The sequence below is a fragment of the Paroedura picta genome, chromosome 9 (genome assembly GCF_049243985.1).
Source record: "Paroedura picta isolate Pp20150507F chromosome 9, Ppicta_v3.0, whole genome shotgun sequence".
Lineage (NCBI taxonomy): Eukaryota > Metazoa > Chordata > Lepidosauria > Squamata > Gekkonidae > Paroedura > Paroedura picta.
In genome coordinates, this window is record NC_135377.1 from 19,567,635 (window position 1) to 19,581,436 (window position 13,802).

At 45.0% G+C, this 13,802-nt stretch overlaps 1 protein-coding gene across 1 annotated transcript in view; it reads left to right on the plus strand.

Moving 5' to 3' along the window:
- Positions 1 to 584: 584 nt before the first annotated feature.
- NCALD (neurocalcin delta) overlaps positions 585 to 13,802 on the plus strand; it is a 91,262-nt gene continuing 78,044 nt past the window's right edge. Inside the window, exon 1 of the mRNA XM_077351767.1 lies at positions 585 to 714. The gene's annotated coding sequence lies outside the window, so the exon portion shown is untranslated. The remainder of the gene's footprint in view (positions 715 to 13,802) is intronic.

The window sequence follows — 13,802 nt, forward strand, 5'->3', positions numbered from 1 at the left end:
TTGGAGGACTGATTTCCAAAGGTATCATTTTTAAAATCACATTATCACAACAAAACGTCTTTAAGAGTATCCCTCCACTTTTCTTCCAGGCATACGGAACCCCACAAGTAATTTTCTATGCCTTCTTTCCAAAAAAGAATCCCTCCTTGTTTCCCTTTCTTTATAGCCAATATTCCACCAAGAATCAGTTCATATAAACTCTCTCTCTCTCTCTCTCTGGCCTTTCCCACTGCAAATGCCATTCCAAATGCTCTCATCCAAGTGTGTAACCTCTGGATCTACTTAGCAAACTTCCATTTCGTATGCTCCACTGGTGTCTTTGACCTCTAGGGAGAAGAGTCTTCCTTCCAAAGTGGAAAGCTACTCTCCTGGCAACTGGTAGGTGGACCTATGGAGTTTGCTATATGATCCTCCTTACTCCCAGTTCCCTGCTCAGGCAATTGTAAGCCCCTCCCCACACTTTATCCACTCAATCACATAATCACCACTCTCCAAACCCAGTCTGTAAATACTTTCCCATCGACTGCCTGCACAGTCAGCCTTCCAAAAGTGCCTCTAAAGTTAGGCCGGCTACAGAAAACTTCTGGGAGCCTTGAGTGGAGGAGGACGGGATGCAAGAAAGGAAGGAAGTTGAGTCCTGCATCCTCCATCCAGGTCCTGACTTGTCTGCTGCAAAACAGTCTCTCCCAGATCTCTGTGGAATCTCCAGTTCTGGTAGGGGAGTTTCAGAACTCTAATATGTCATGCCTTTGCCACCATGATGATTATATTATTTGTGTCCCTTATGAGGGCACAGTTATGCTAGTGCTAGGGTTGTCGTGCCAGTGTGTCTCTATATACGTCAGTGTATCTCTAGGTTATCCTGATGTACCCTTGAACACATGGAGCTTCCTCATTGGTCCATCAAGGTCAGTGTCAGGATCTGCCTGGTTGCCAGCCTCCTGCCATAATTCTGTCAATGTCCCTTGTCAGTCTGTGTATCATCATCTGTCAGTGGGGAGCTGGCCTGAGGAAGTTAGCTGATTGCAACTGTTTTTATGGCTCGCTTGTTTGTAAAGTCTAATTGCCAATTTTTTCTTGGGAAGATGGGACTGTGGGAGAGGGGAGCTTGGACATTATCGGTGAGGCTGGCCTTGCAAAAATTATGTCATGTGCAGCTAAGGGCAAGAGTAGTTTGCACGCTTCTCCTGGGAACAGGAGGAAGGCCGGCGGTTGTCACTTGGGTGTGGGATTTCTGGAGTTATATTGATCTGTGTATTGGATCCAGCTTGGTGTAGTGGTTAGGAGTACGGACTTCTAATCCGGCGAGCTAGGTTTGATTCTGCTCTCCCCACATGCAACCAGCTGGGTGACCTTGGGCTTGCAGCAGCAATGATAAAGTGGTTCTGACTGAGCAATAATATCAGGGCTCTCTCAGCCTCACCCCCTCTGTTGTGGGGAGAGGAAAGGAAAGGCAAATGCATGTAAGCCGCTTTGAGATGCCTTTGGGTAGACAAAAGCAGCATACAAGACCCCCCCTCCCTCTTCTTCTTCTTCTTCTTCTTCTTCTTCTTCTTCTTCTTCTTCTTCTTCTTTCGCAGCAAGAATAATCATGAGCTTCATATGACTACCTCAATAAACTGCCTTTGCTGGTCAAGCCAAGTGTGTTCATTGAGAAAGCCAACAGGGGGCTGAAAATCAGTATTGTGTCTACTCAAACTAGCAGCAGCTGTCTCATGGAGAGCTCTTTCACATCACCTGGTACTTGGCACTTTAATTTGGAGATGCTGGGGCCTGAACCTCAGACCTTCTGCATGCAAAGGAGATACTCTCCCAGTAAGTCGCCACCTATCCCATGGGTATAGTTGCTCCTAAACAGTTTGCAAATGGACCTTAGAATTGTGCTGTAAAAATGAAGCTGTTTTCTCCTCTCTGCCTATAATCTGGAAGATTGGGAACTTTGGGAATTTATCCCAACTAGGGAAGGAAGGAGACTACAGGGAAGTGTGTTTCCTATGGATTTCAGTGCAAATCATTCTCAGATTGATTCCTTAGTATGGCAAGCTCTACTCCTAATAGTAAGGCATGACATGACCCCGTTTCTGCTCTGTCTTTTTTGTTTTGCACTCCCTTACTATTTCAGTTATCTGATGCATTCTTAACACACCATGAAGCAGCATTTGTCAGAATACCAGAGGCATTAGCTGTTTCTAGGTTTGAATTGTATTCATGAGTAATGGAGTGGTATTAACATTACTGCCCATTCATTTATTTCTGAGAATTATGGTGACTTGTGCCTAACATCACTCTTACAGTTCCCCTATGAAAACAAACACCAGCTTTGACTTTCAGAAATGGACTCAGCTCAGCTCCATAGGGACAGAACTCAGTTTCTGTGCAGTTCATTCACAGTTGCAGTAAGTTTTGGTAGCAGCGCTCTGTAAGAACCAGTTTTTAAAATGACTCTTTAACTTCCATTGATTTTGACAGGCAGGCCAGGCTCTTTGACAAATTAAGCCCGAAGGTTGCTATGTTACAGAAGAAGTAAGAAAAACATGTCTCTCTGATGACTGAAAACTTGATGCAAGACCTCTCCTAGGCAGCTCTGTTGGGAAGGACTCATGATGAATTTCGGCCTGGTTTTGAAAGCTGTTTTTATGTTGCCAAGTCTCTAAATGTTACTGAAGTCTCACACATTTGGTGTGTTTTCCCCTTAGGAATTCTCAGCTGCTGTCCCAAGCATGTGTACTTTGAGCTACATTCTGCTGAAATCAAAAGGATTTCTTGACAAGTAAAAGTGGGTTGTTAAGAATCAGGTGATCAGTTTTTGCATCATGCCTGCATGCACTTGGCATCTCTGCAGTGCTGGGTCCTACCCGGTCCTTCTGGCTCACTTTGGTCATTTCTCCTGATGACTTAGAGTTGATCTGTTGTGATCCCAGGAGATCTCTAGCTACTGCCTGGTGGTTGGCAGTTCTCATCAGGACCATGGTGCAGAGTGAGAAGAGCTTCAGCCCAAAGTGAGCACTGGGGGTGCTATTTGTCCCCTTGGGTGTCTATATATGTAAACCCCCAATGTATGTGAATCCACATGCACCTTGGTTCTCCTCTGAGGCTCTTTTCAGTTGGGAAATAGGGTGGTGGTTGAAAACCCTTCTCCTGCAGAACATGGTCCCAGTAAGAATTAGGACCCCACATGCTTGGGAAATGTACTCCCATCAGGGAATGCACAGCTGCCAGATGACTGACAGAGTCACTGACTTGATTCTGCACAGAGGCGTAAAACTTGCACAGCCTCCTGCTTGCCAATGTGCAGTTGGAAACCACACGTTTGCAAGCTTCCTTATGGGAGACCCCTCCTGCGTTTTCCCGCTGCCTCGTCGCAGCTCTTTGCCTCCCGATGAGGTGGCAAGGAAAAACAGCACAAACTTCTCCCGCTTTTCCTTAGCTTGTCAATCACAGCAAGCCACCAATCCCTGCCCAGTGGGGACTTGAACTTCCTCCCCCCCCCCAAGCCTCGAAATTAATTTTTTTTAAGTGCACGTCTGCATTTTTATGGAGAAATGCCAGAACACAGAAACATTTTTTAAAAAGCTAACACTTCTGCATTGCTATGGAGCAACAATGAAACATTCCCTACTCTTTTTGGGATTCTTCGTGTAATGGTCTCTATGCTTGGGTAGCTTTTTGATAGGCTGGCCATGGTAACTGAACCCCGATGAGTGATTGTGAGTTCACAGTAAGGTTCAAAAACAAAGAGCATGGATGCCAGCTGATTAGGTGATGGCTGCTTCATCACACACACACACACACACACCTTTCCCTTTTTATGCCCCACTGCCAGAAAACACAAATGGGAACCTATTTTGGTGGCTCTATTCCAAAATGACTGTGCACAGGGAGGAGAATATTTGATTTTTACATGGGGAATGTAGCTTTGCAGTCCCATAGTGATGTGGACTGTGCCATTAAAAAAAAAAATCATGATTAGGAAATGGAGAGGGGAGGGGGAGGGTGGGCAAAAAACGGCCTAGACAATCGCGTGTTTCTCCCCCCACACAGGCTTGCCCCCCCAGATTGCTGTGCGGCAGGAACTGGCAAATCGAGTTTTGGCGATTTCCCTCATTGTGGAGCAAATTTGACTAAAACTCGTGCCAGCCGCTTGAGAGCTCTGGGTTGCTGCTGATGTCATGTGAAAGCAGCACTAAGACCCAAGAGCAACGAGAGGCTGGACATCTGTAACCCGCCATGAGCCTGCTCAGGAGTGGGGGTAACAAATTTAATGACGATGATGATAATAATAATATGCATTTGAATATTAATCCATTTTGTTCCCAGTCATTCCCTTCAAAGCTACCCAAGTCCATCATATTTTGCTTTCCTTGTTGTGTAAATATCATTATTTATATTTAAATGGGTTTTCAAAAATGAATTTAAACACCAGCTTTCTGAGATTAAGTGGAAATAAACTTCTTTATGAGATCAAGTTAACTAGTTTCGGCTACATTGCCTTTTGCATGTTTTCAGTGTTTGAGTGTTTTTTTTCCATAAACCTTTTAATGTGTTAGAAAGCTATTTTTACAACCTAAAATAATGATTGTGTTTATAAAAGTGTGAATGTTTGCTTTTCTTTTATGCTAGGCAATATGTCTCGATAGAAATAGTCATATAAATTGTGTCGCTTACTGAAAATTTCAGGAGTAATTCACAGTGCAATGCTATGAAAAATGACTGGAGTATCTTCACTGATGTTGTGGCTACCCTTCCCTGTGTATGCCTCCTAAACTACAGAGAGCCCAAATATTATAACACCGCATAAACTGGCCTCCTGGAGATACGAAATTGATACGAAGAGATACGAAATGTGTGCATACCACACATACTCTTTCAATTTGGTTTCCAGCAAGTTCAGATTTAAATGTTTTCTTTCTTTCCCCCCACTGTGCAATATTAAAACCTGTATTGTAGGATCTATGAAAAGGGTGTGCCTTCGGCAGCTAACTGATTACCTTTTACGTATTTGTTTTCCCTTGCTTTTAAGTGTGCTTTTGACCTTTCCCCATCACTCTTCTGGTAAAGTAAACAAAAGACCGGAGCCTGTTAAGGGTAGTCAACAGGCAAATGTATGTACATAAGGAAAGCTAAACATTGACCACTTCTCTCCTGAATGAATATTTACTGTGCAGTAGATGTGTAGATTGGAAGGAGGGTTGCCAACCTACAGTTTGGGGCCAAAGCTCTGCTAGAATTGCACCTGATCTCCAGATAACAGGGATCAATTCCCCTGGAGAAAATGAATGCGTTGGACAGCCTGCTCTATGGCATTATAACCTGCTGAGGTTGCTGTCCTTCACTATAAGGAGCCCAGCCTTTCTCAACTTATTTACTGTTGAGAAACCCCTGAAATGTTCTTCAGGCTTCGAGAAAACCCCAGAAGTGGCATGATCAAGCAGAATATGGTTGGGCTCAACCAGGGTCCAGTCCCACCCCCTCCAGGCCTGTCACTGGCCATTTTTGGGAGGGGGTGGGTGGGTCAACATGACCATTTATGGTCATATCATCCGACAAATGTTTAATGAATTTTTAAAAGGGCCACCAAGAAGCCCCAGGGTTTCACGAAGCCCTAGTTGAGAAACCCTGATATGGAGGCTCATAGATATTTCTGCATCTTCATATCCTTATCCATTGTTGTTCCTCTATATATTTGTGAAACAGCCTAGGGGGTGGGATGTGTCCAGCTGTCCAAGTTAGAATAGGGCCAATCAGGGTGCAGCCAGCTTTGCCCTGATTGGCCCTGCCTCTGCAGCTCCCACCCTCCATCCCTGGACTCTAGCCTCTTTGCTCTCAGATGCCTCAGTGCCTGGAGCCAGCAGCAGGTAAGGGGAGAGGGTTGTGGGCAAAGGGTCATGGTGGAGGGCTTGCTAATGAGGGCCTCTTGGCCTGCTAGGTTGGGCCTGCTGACGAGGTCCTCCCGGCTTGCTGACTGCCCGCTAAGGAGCTCTGTACTGGCCCTGATAATGAGCTGCCCAGGCCCCACCCACCCCTCTTAATTTGGCTGTGAACTGCAGCCCAAAGCCACCTTAAGCTTCCTGGCCAGGGGCCAGGGGAGGGAGCCCTTTCAAGGCCCATTCTTACGAACAGGCTTTGAAGCTAGTACACCAATAGCTTTACTGGAGCACTCAATATGTTTGCATTAGGCCCAGACTGAGCAAGTCCAACAAACCATTGTGTTTTATGGATTATTTTATATTTATATTGTATAAGAATAAAAACTGGGAGAAGCCCAGTTCCATACACTCTATGGAAGTGTATGATTTTATGAAGTGTTGGGTGGAGTAAAAAAAATAATAGATCTGCAAAAGGGTAAACATGCAGGACACAAGTGCTATTTCAGGTTAATGAAGGAGAGAGATAAATAGGCTCCTGTAGACAGCTGACGTTTCTTTACAGCAAGGCTCACTTAGATATACTTTAAGAGCACTTATGCCTCATAATAACTATAACAAAAGAAATTCCATCTAAACCTCCGGAAGGAGTTCCTGACACTTAGAGCGGTTTCTCAGTGGAACAGGCTTCCTCGGAAGGTGGTGGGTTCTTCGTCTTTGGAAATGTTTAAACAGAGGCTGGATAGCCATCTGACAGAGAGGCTGATTCTGTGAAGGCTCAAGGGGGTGGCAGGTTTCAGTAGATGAGCGATTGGGATGTGAGTGTCCTGCATAGTGCAGGGGGTTGGACTAGATGGCCCATGAAGTACCTTCCAACTCTATTATTCTATGATTCTATGAGTGCTCTACACAAAGAACAAAAAGATACAAACACAACTTTCATAGAATCATAGAATCATAGAATCATAGAGTTTCCCCCATTTCCTTTTTGGCACGTAGGCCCATTGGGTTCCATAGGACAACAGCCACTTCCAACAAGAATGGTTGTATTGGCTGGGGATACGGGGGGACTCAATATGAGGGCTGAACCATTGGGTGAGGAGACAAAACAGTATTGCAGGTCTCAAAGGAGTTTTTCAGAAGAAGGAAACAAAATGGGTAGGGAGTGAGAGTGACGGGTCTTGTACAACATGTGCCATATTGAGCAAAGGTCAGTATCTGTTTGAGGAAGCCGTAAATGCTACACAGGAGGGGAAAGCAGAAATGGGATGTAGACTGGGATGGGATTGTGGCGTCAGGTTTTGCATAGCAGTGAGATTTGAAGAAGATGGTGACGTTGAGATGTTTTGCCTCCTTAAACAGAAACTTGCATTCTTATTTTAAATTAACCATTACTGTCTCATGAAAATCTCTCATTGACTCTTAAATTTTGTGGCGGGTGAATACAGGGCTTAAGCTAACATTTTAATGGACAAGGGGCCTTGGTGTGGAGGGATTTGACGGAAGATGTTTTGGGAAAGGGTTACGGGAAGAAAAGGCAACAAGAAGTAAAATAGACACAAAACAGATATTAATGGCTGGAACCCTCAGAAACCAGCATGGAAGCATTTTAATCTCCCAGGGACTCTCCTTGGAAGGTCTTAAAAGGCAAATCTCAAGAGAAGTGTTGATATTGGGATTCATAAGCAGGTTTGACACTGTGGAGTTTGACCTCAACACAGCTTGGGAATGGCTAGTTTGGAACACAAAGGGGCTGTCTCTTTCTTTAGGTGTTTGTTTATATATATTTTTTAAGTTGCTAAGGATTCATCACCAGCAGCCTTTAGTCAGGAGTTAATCCATTCCACACTGACTGAGTCACGTTTGTTTGCTTGGATCCCCGTATTCATTTGTTCTCTGCATCATAGTGTGACACACCTACAGCTATCTTTTAGATCACTTGATCTTTTGGCATTGTTTAGTACAGCCTTTTTCAACCTTTTGGCTGTGGAGAAAACTGTGAAATATTTTTTCAGGCTTTGAGGAACCTCTGAATTGGTGACATGCCCCTTCAGAGAAGTGGGCGCAGAAGTAAGATGTAGGAGCCGGCTAACCAATCAATTGACCATTTATCGCTTCTGTTGTGGAGAAAGAAACTATCTGTAGAACAACAGGGGAAGTGGGCTCCAGTGACATCTACTGATGTCATCTGAACTTCTAGGAAAGGCCATATAACCCCTGGCGAGCTCTTGAGTAACCTCAGGGGCACCCAGAACCCTGGTTGGGAATCCCTGGCTTAGTCAAACATAATCCTGCTTTTCCTTCTCCTCCCATCAGAGTCCATTTACCTGTCCGCTTGGGTGGATGCTAAGTAGACTGACACTTGTCTAAGTCATCTGAAGCCAATGGACTTAGATGGGTGCAACTCTGTTTAGGATGTCAAGTCCTATTTAGATGTTACAGTCGTGCATACCAATAGGAGCCTACCAATAGTGCATGTTGAGATCACACGCTTCTTGGGATCCTCCTCATGCATGGATGTCATGTCTCCTGAAAGGGGCAACATATGGATGTTGCCTGCATGAACAGCCTCTGGACTTGCTACACAAAACCCTGGCTTTTCAAGGGTCCTTTTTTTAGTCTACAATGATGACTGTACAAGCCAGGAGGCTCTATATATTTACCATTCTCCCGGAACATAGAAGCATAATAATGTCGGAAAGGGAACTCTGCCATGCATCTTATGAAGAGGACTCCATCCTTTGAAAACTGGTAAAGGGTGCCAGAAGACAGATGTTTCTCATCAGGCACCAAGAACAGGAACATCCATCCAGGAAGGTACTTGGTACGATCATTACACAAAAATCCTTGGAAATAGTACAAGAAATGTTGTATCCTACATGTCTCCTGATGCATCTGCAGTCTGCCCCCCCCCCCCCCGTCAGAAGGTGAGCTCAAGTCATTAATAATATCACTTCCTCCCAGTAAATCACCTGGAGAGGACCTGATCCTATCTGAGTGTTATAAAGTGTTTTCTGACCAGTGGACTCCCGTACTTTCGAGGCTCTTTACTCAAATTAACAATACCAGTAAACTACTGCAGGATGGACAACTAGTATTATCGTCCCCATGCATTAAAAGGGGGACAGAAAGGACCCACGGAATTACAGACTGATTAGCCTTATACCCATAACATCAAAATTATGATTCTATGATTCTATGAATGGATTGAGGATGTTTCTTGCTGCAACAGACTACCCCCTCCCAAGGTGGAATAGGTCTAAGCACTTGGGCAGCTGCGGGTGGTAAAGGAAGCATTTCAAACTCTAGACGTAGTGCATTTTCCCACAATGAGCCTCTTAGCTTTTGAGTATTACTGGCAAGATCATCCTTTGGAGGATAGGTTCTTAAGTTGCAACGGGGGGGGGGGGGGGAGGACCACATCTGTTTTTATGACTCTTCTTTGAATCCTGACATGATGTGACATTTCCTTTATTACCTGCACAAGGGAAAAGCAAACCAAATTTCTCTCTAAACAGTGTCTACCGCTGCGTTTTAGGGATCTCATTTTCCATACGCAACAAGGAAATACTGTTTCTTGTGTGCTGTTCTTTTCCAAGTGCTGGTTGTGTAATGAAAAGGAAGGAAATCCAGCAACGCTTATGATTTATGATAGCAGCTGGAACTTGCGTATCCAGCCGAGGGAAGGGAGCAAAACAGAGTGTAGAAGAGAACGAGTCGGGACGAGAAGGCACAGCAGTATCATGATCGGTGCTGGCAGAGCAAGAAACCAGACTCAATTGGCTGCTGTGTCCAAATTCAATACAGACAACCTTTAACTCCTTGGCTGAATAATACCTCAAGTGACAGTGTGACATGTCAGGGTAGAGAGGCTCTGGACAGAGGGCAGTCATTGCCGTTTCTTCTTAACTGGCATTTCACTGATCCTTTCCTTACTCAGAGTTTGAATTGACAGTTGTCACAATCCCGGTCTCTTTGGGACTTGTTTCACCCCCTTCACCTGTCCACCTCTGGGCTGTGTGCCAGCTGCAAGCCACTGGGAAGGTAGCATTTGTATGGAAAACCTTAACTAGTTTGGACTCTTTCCTTCTAAACTGAACCCAGTCAGGTAGTGGGCCCGCCACCAGAGAAGCTCCAAGTCTGGCTTCCCCTGTAAAAATACAATGGCCTCTGGTTTGCCTTTCCCCTGTGTGTTTCTGTGTGCAAAAGAGGGTGTTTGGCTTACCTCAACTATCTCGCCCTCCTCTCCTCTCCTCTCCTCTCCTCTCCTCTCCTCTCCTCTCCTCTCCTCTCCTCTCCTCTCCTCTCCTCTCCTCTCCTCTCCTCTCCTCTCCTCTCCTCTCCTCTCCTCTCCTCTCCTCTCCTCTCCTCTCCTCTCCCCTCCCCTCCCCTCCCCTCCCCTCCCCTCCCCTCCCCTCTCCTCTCCTCTCCTCTCCTCTCCTCTCCTCTCCCCTCCCCTCCCCTCCCCTCCCCTCCCCTCCCCTCCCCTCTCCTCTCCTCTCCTCTCCTCTCCTCTCCTCTCCTCTCCTCTCCCCCTCCCCTCCCCTCCCTGCCTTCCTTCCTTATGATTCTCTTCTCATCTTGAGATGGAGCTGTCTTTCAGAACTTCTGATTTCATTTCAGTGGCATGTGACATCTTGGGGCATGTGGACAGTCTTCTGTAACAAGGTCCCCTCTAAGGATCAGTCACCCTGGGTTTCTGAAAGAACTTTATTTTACTGAACTTTGGTTTAAGCAGGAAATACTGTATGAAAAGGGGGAATATAACAAAATGGACTAGAGAAACCAACACAATAAGCAGTGCCAGCTAGAGTTAACATTTGCTCTATTGAACATCCCCTGGCCCTCCTTGTCTGAGAGGGGATTGGACAGGCCCTGCATTCCATTGGGTAAGCTTCCTGAGAACCCATCAGTCTTCCAGGCCTAGACAAAGGACACATGGTTGCACAACCCATTGATGTGACTGCAGACTGGCAGTTTCAACCATTTCAGCCAATGTCCACTTTGGATCTTGCTCTTCAATTACCACCACAAAACCATTCACCAACAAGGTTCCCAGGTCTATGTTAGAAGCTTGCTGATGTCAAAACTGCCTTCTCTCAATTTTGGTGTTGGGACAATTAGCTCTTGATGCCTGAAAGAGGAGAGCAAGATCTTCCACCAGAGAAGAACTGATTTCCCTACCTCCGCCTTGACTTCCCCTGATCATGCTTCACACTTAGCCTGCCACTCTCTCCCTGGAGGGCAGTTAGAGATCTGACTACCCAGTCTAGTGAATAAACTTGTATTATTTTACAATCAGAGCGACTCCTATTCGTAATAACAATAACTCCATATGATGGCCTAGGCTGCTAGCTTTGCTACCAATCCCAATGGCCTCATGTAATAGAACCACCTGTGCTAGTGTGAAGAATGATTCACAGGCATGCCTCATACCACATGGGGACAATTTCCCCTATAGAAGGAAAAGTTTGCTTGTAAACATGCTTTTGGATGATTCCTAATGGCCTTCACACACTAGATTTAAGGAGAAAATGGTGCTTGATGGTAGATGATAACGTTCTGATTAATAACCTTGGATGACAAGCCTTTATTGTGTCACTGTCCAATGGGAACTACCATAACCGCTGCACTTTGAACCTGGGAAGAAGAGAAATTGGAGCAGTTAGTAAGAGTGCTTTATTACCAGTGAAGTCTAATTCATCAATTGTGACCTTGCTGTAGTGGTTAAGAACAGCAGCCTCTAATCTGGTGAATGGGGTTTGGTCCATCACACCTCCATATGCAGCCAGCTGGGTGACCTCAGGCCAGTCACAGTTCTCAGAGCCCTCTCAGCCCCACCTACCTCATAGGGTGCCTGTTGTGGAGAGAGGAAAGGAAGGTGACTTCTCCTCCTTCTCCTTCTCCTTCTCCTTCTCCTTCTCCTCCTCCTCCTCCTTCTCCTTCTCCTTCTCCTTCTCCTTCTCCTTCTCCTTCTCCTTCTCCTAGGAAAAATCTAACAACAGTTAGGTGTACTTTGATAACCTTCAGATTGGACTAGTATAATGTACTGTCTGGTCAATTGCAGAAACTTCATTTGGTCCTGAATAGGGCTCCCAGGCTGTTAACGGGTCTAGCCTTACAGAAGAAGTGCACCTTCCTTTTCTGTTGCTGGCAGATGTTGTTTTCAAATGTTCATAGCGTTGTTGTCGTCAGCCATCCAGTTGTGTCTGATACTTGGCAATCCCATGGCACAGCCACCTCCATGATCCACAATCCACAATCCCGCACCGCCTCCTTCAGCCATGCGATGTTCTGGTCAGTATCCATTTTGATTGTGTCTAACCACCACGCTCTTTGTTGGCCTGGCTTCCTTAGCATAATCGCGTTCTCAGTTGAGTTGGATCACATGACATGGCCAAAGTGAATGAGACAGAGTTTTGTGATTTTGCTCATGTTCATCATGGTACTGATGGATACCATCCAAAGAATCAGGGCTTCTTTTCTTCTTTTCTCAGATTTGTCTGTTGAATAGTCTAACAGCCACAGTTTGCAGAGTCAGTCAGTGCTACCCTATACAGGTTTAGTTCTGAGTATGTTCCTATAATTTCAGTTAGACTCCCAAATGAATGTACAGAGACTTGCAAGCTATAAGGCTTCTGTTAATCAGTGGCTGGATTCTGCACGAAGATCATTCTGTCCAAAAGTTAAAATTACCTGGCTGAGCTACTGAATTTATTCAACATCAGGGCTTTATTAAAACATAGCGAGGTCCTACAGTTTGTCAAGTTTAAGAGGCCCTATAGCATTACCGAAAATGGTAATTTAGGACGTTTTAGTTACTTTTCTCTTTTTATAGGCCCCTCATAATCCGAATCCCCACACTGTGGTTTATTTAGCTTGTGCATAAATACAGCTCTGCATGAAATTCTAGAACAGAAAAGGTGGGTTCTGGAGAAACAAATTATGAATGACCTTCTCTCTCGTTGCAATAATATCACTGTCTGAGCCACGAACCTCTAAAGCAAATGTCCTTGCCACATCAATACATTTGTCATGTCAGGCTAAAACAGCTCAATGGTGAGGTCTTTTTTCCCCTTAGCAGCTTGTGAACTGCGGCTTCTATATGTGACTTTGCCCCCCTCCCCATTTCAACAAAAGACTTTCACAAAAGAAAGCTATTTCTCATTGCCAAGAGCTAATCTGTCTTTAAGTGGTTTGGAGTAATGGCAAACACTGCCAGAAGCAAGAGGGGGAAAATAAGACAACATGCTCATTTCTGGATGTTGTGAATTAAACAGAACAGGGGGAAAAAAGGGTGGGGGGACTGTCAACTTGCCTTCTTAAAATAAAAACAGGCAATTTGTGGGCCAGTTTATGTAACCACATTATGCAGTACTGTGATGAGGAGGCTCAGTGCTGGCAAAACAGAATGTGAACATTCAGAAATGTCAACTAATAGCTTCTATTTTGAACATGATCCAGTGTACAACAATGGGAAAGAGCTGCTCCTGAAAACTACCCAGCATGGTGTAGTGGTTAAGAGCAGGGGCCTCTGATCTAGAAAGCCAGGTTGGATTCCCCACTCCTCCTCCACGTGCAGCCAGCTGGATGACCTTGAGCTAGTCAAAGTTCTCTTCCAGCTGTTCTTGCAGAGCAGTTCTCTCTTTCAGCCCCACCTACCTCGTAGGGTGTCTGTTGTGGGGAAAAGAAGGGAAGGTGCTTGCAAGCTGCTTTGGGAGTCCTTTGGGTAGTGAAAAGCAGGGTACAAAAACTTATCATCATCATCATCATCATTATTATTATTATTATTATTATTCATTTTAAGTTTTCAAATATCTGTATCTTTGGAATAGCTGGGAAGAAGAAATGGCAGCGAAGGCATCTTTAAATGTCTACCAACATTAAAGATGGAGTTACATGTGGTTTGGGAGAGGTTTCACTTCCATTACATCTCTC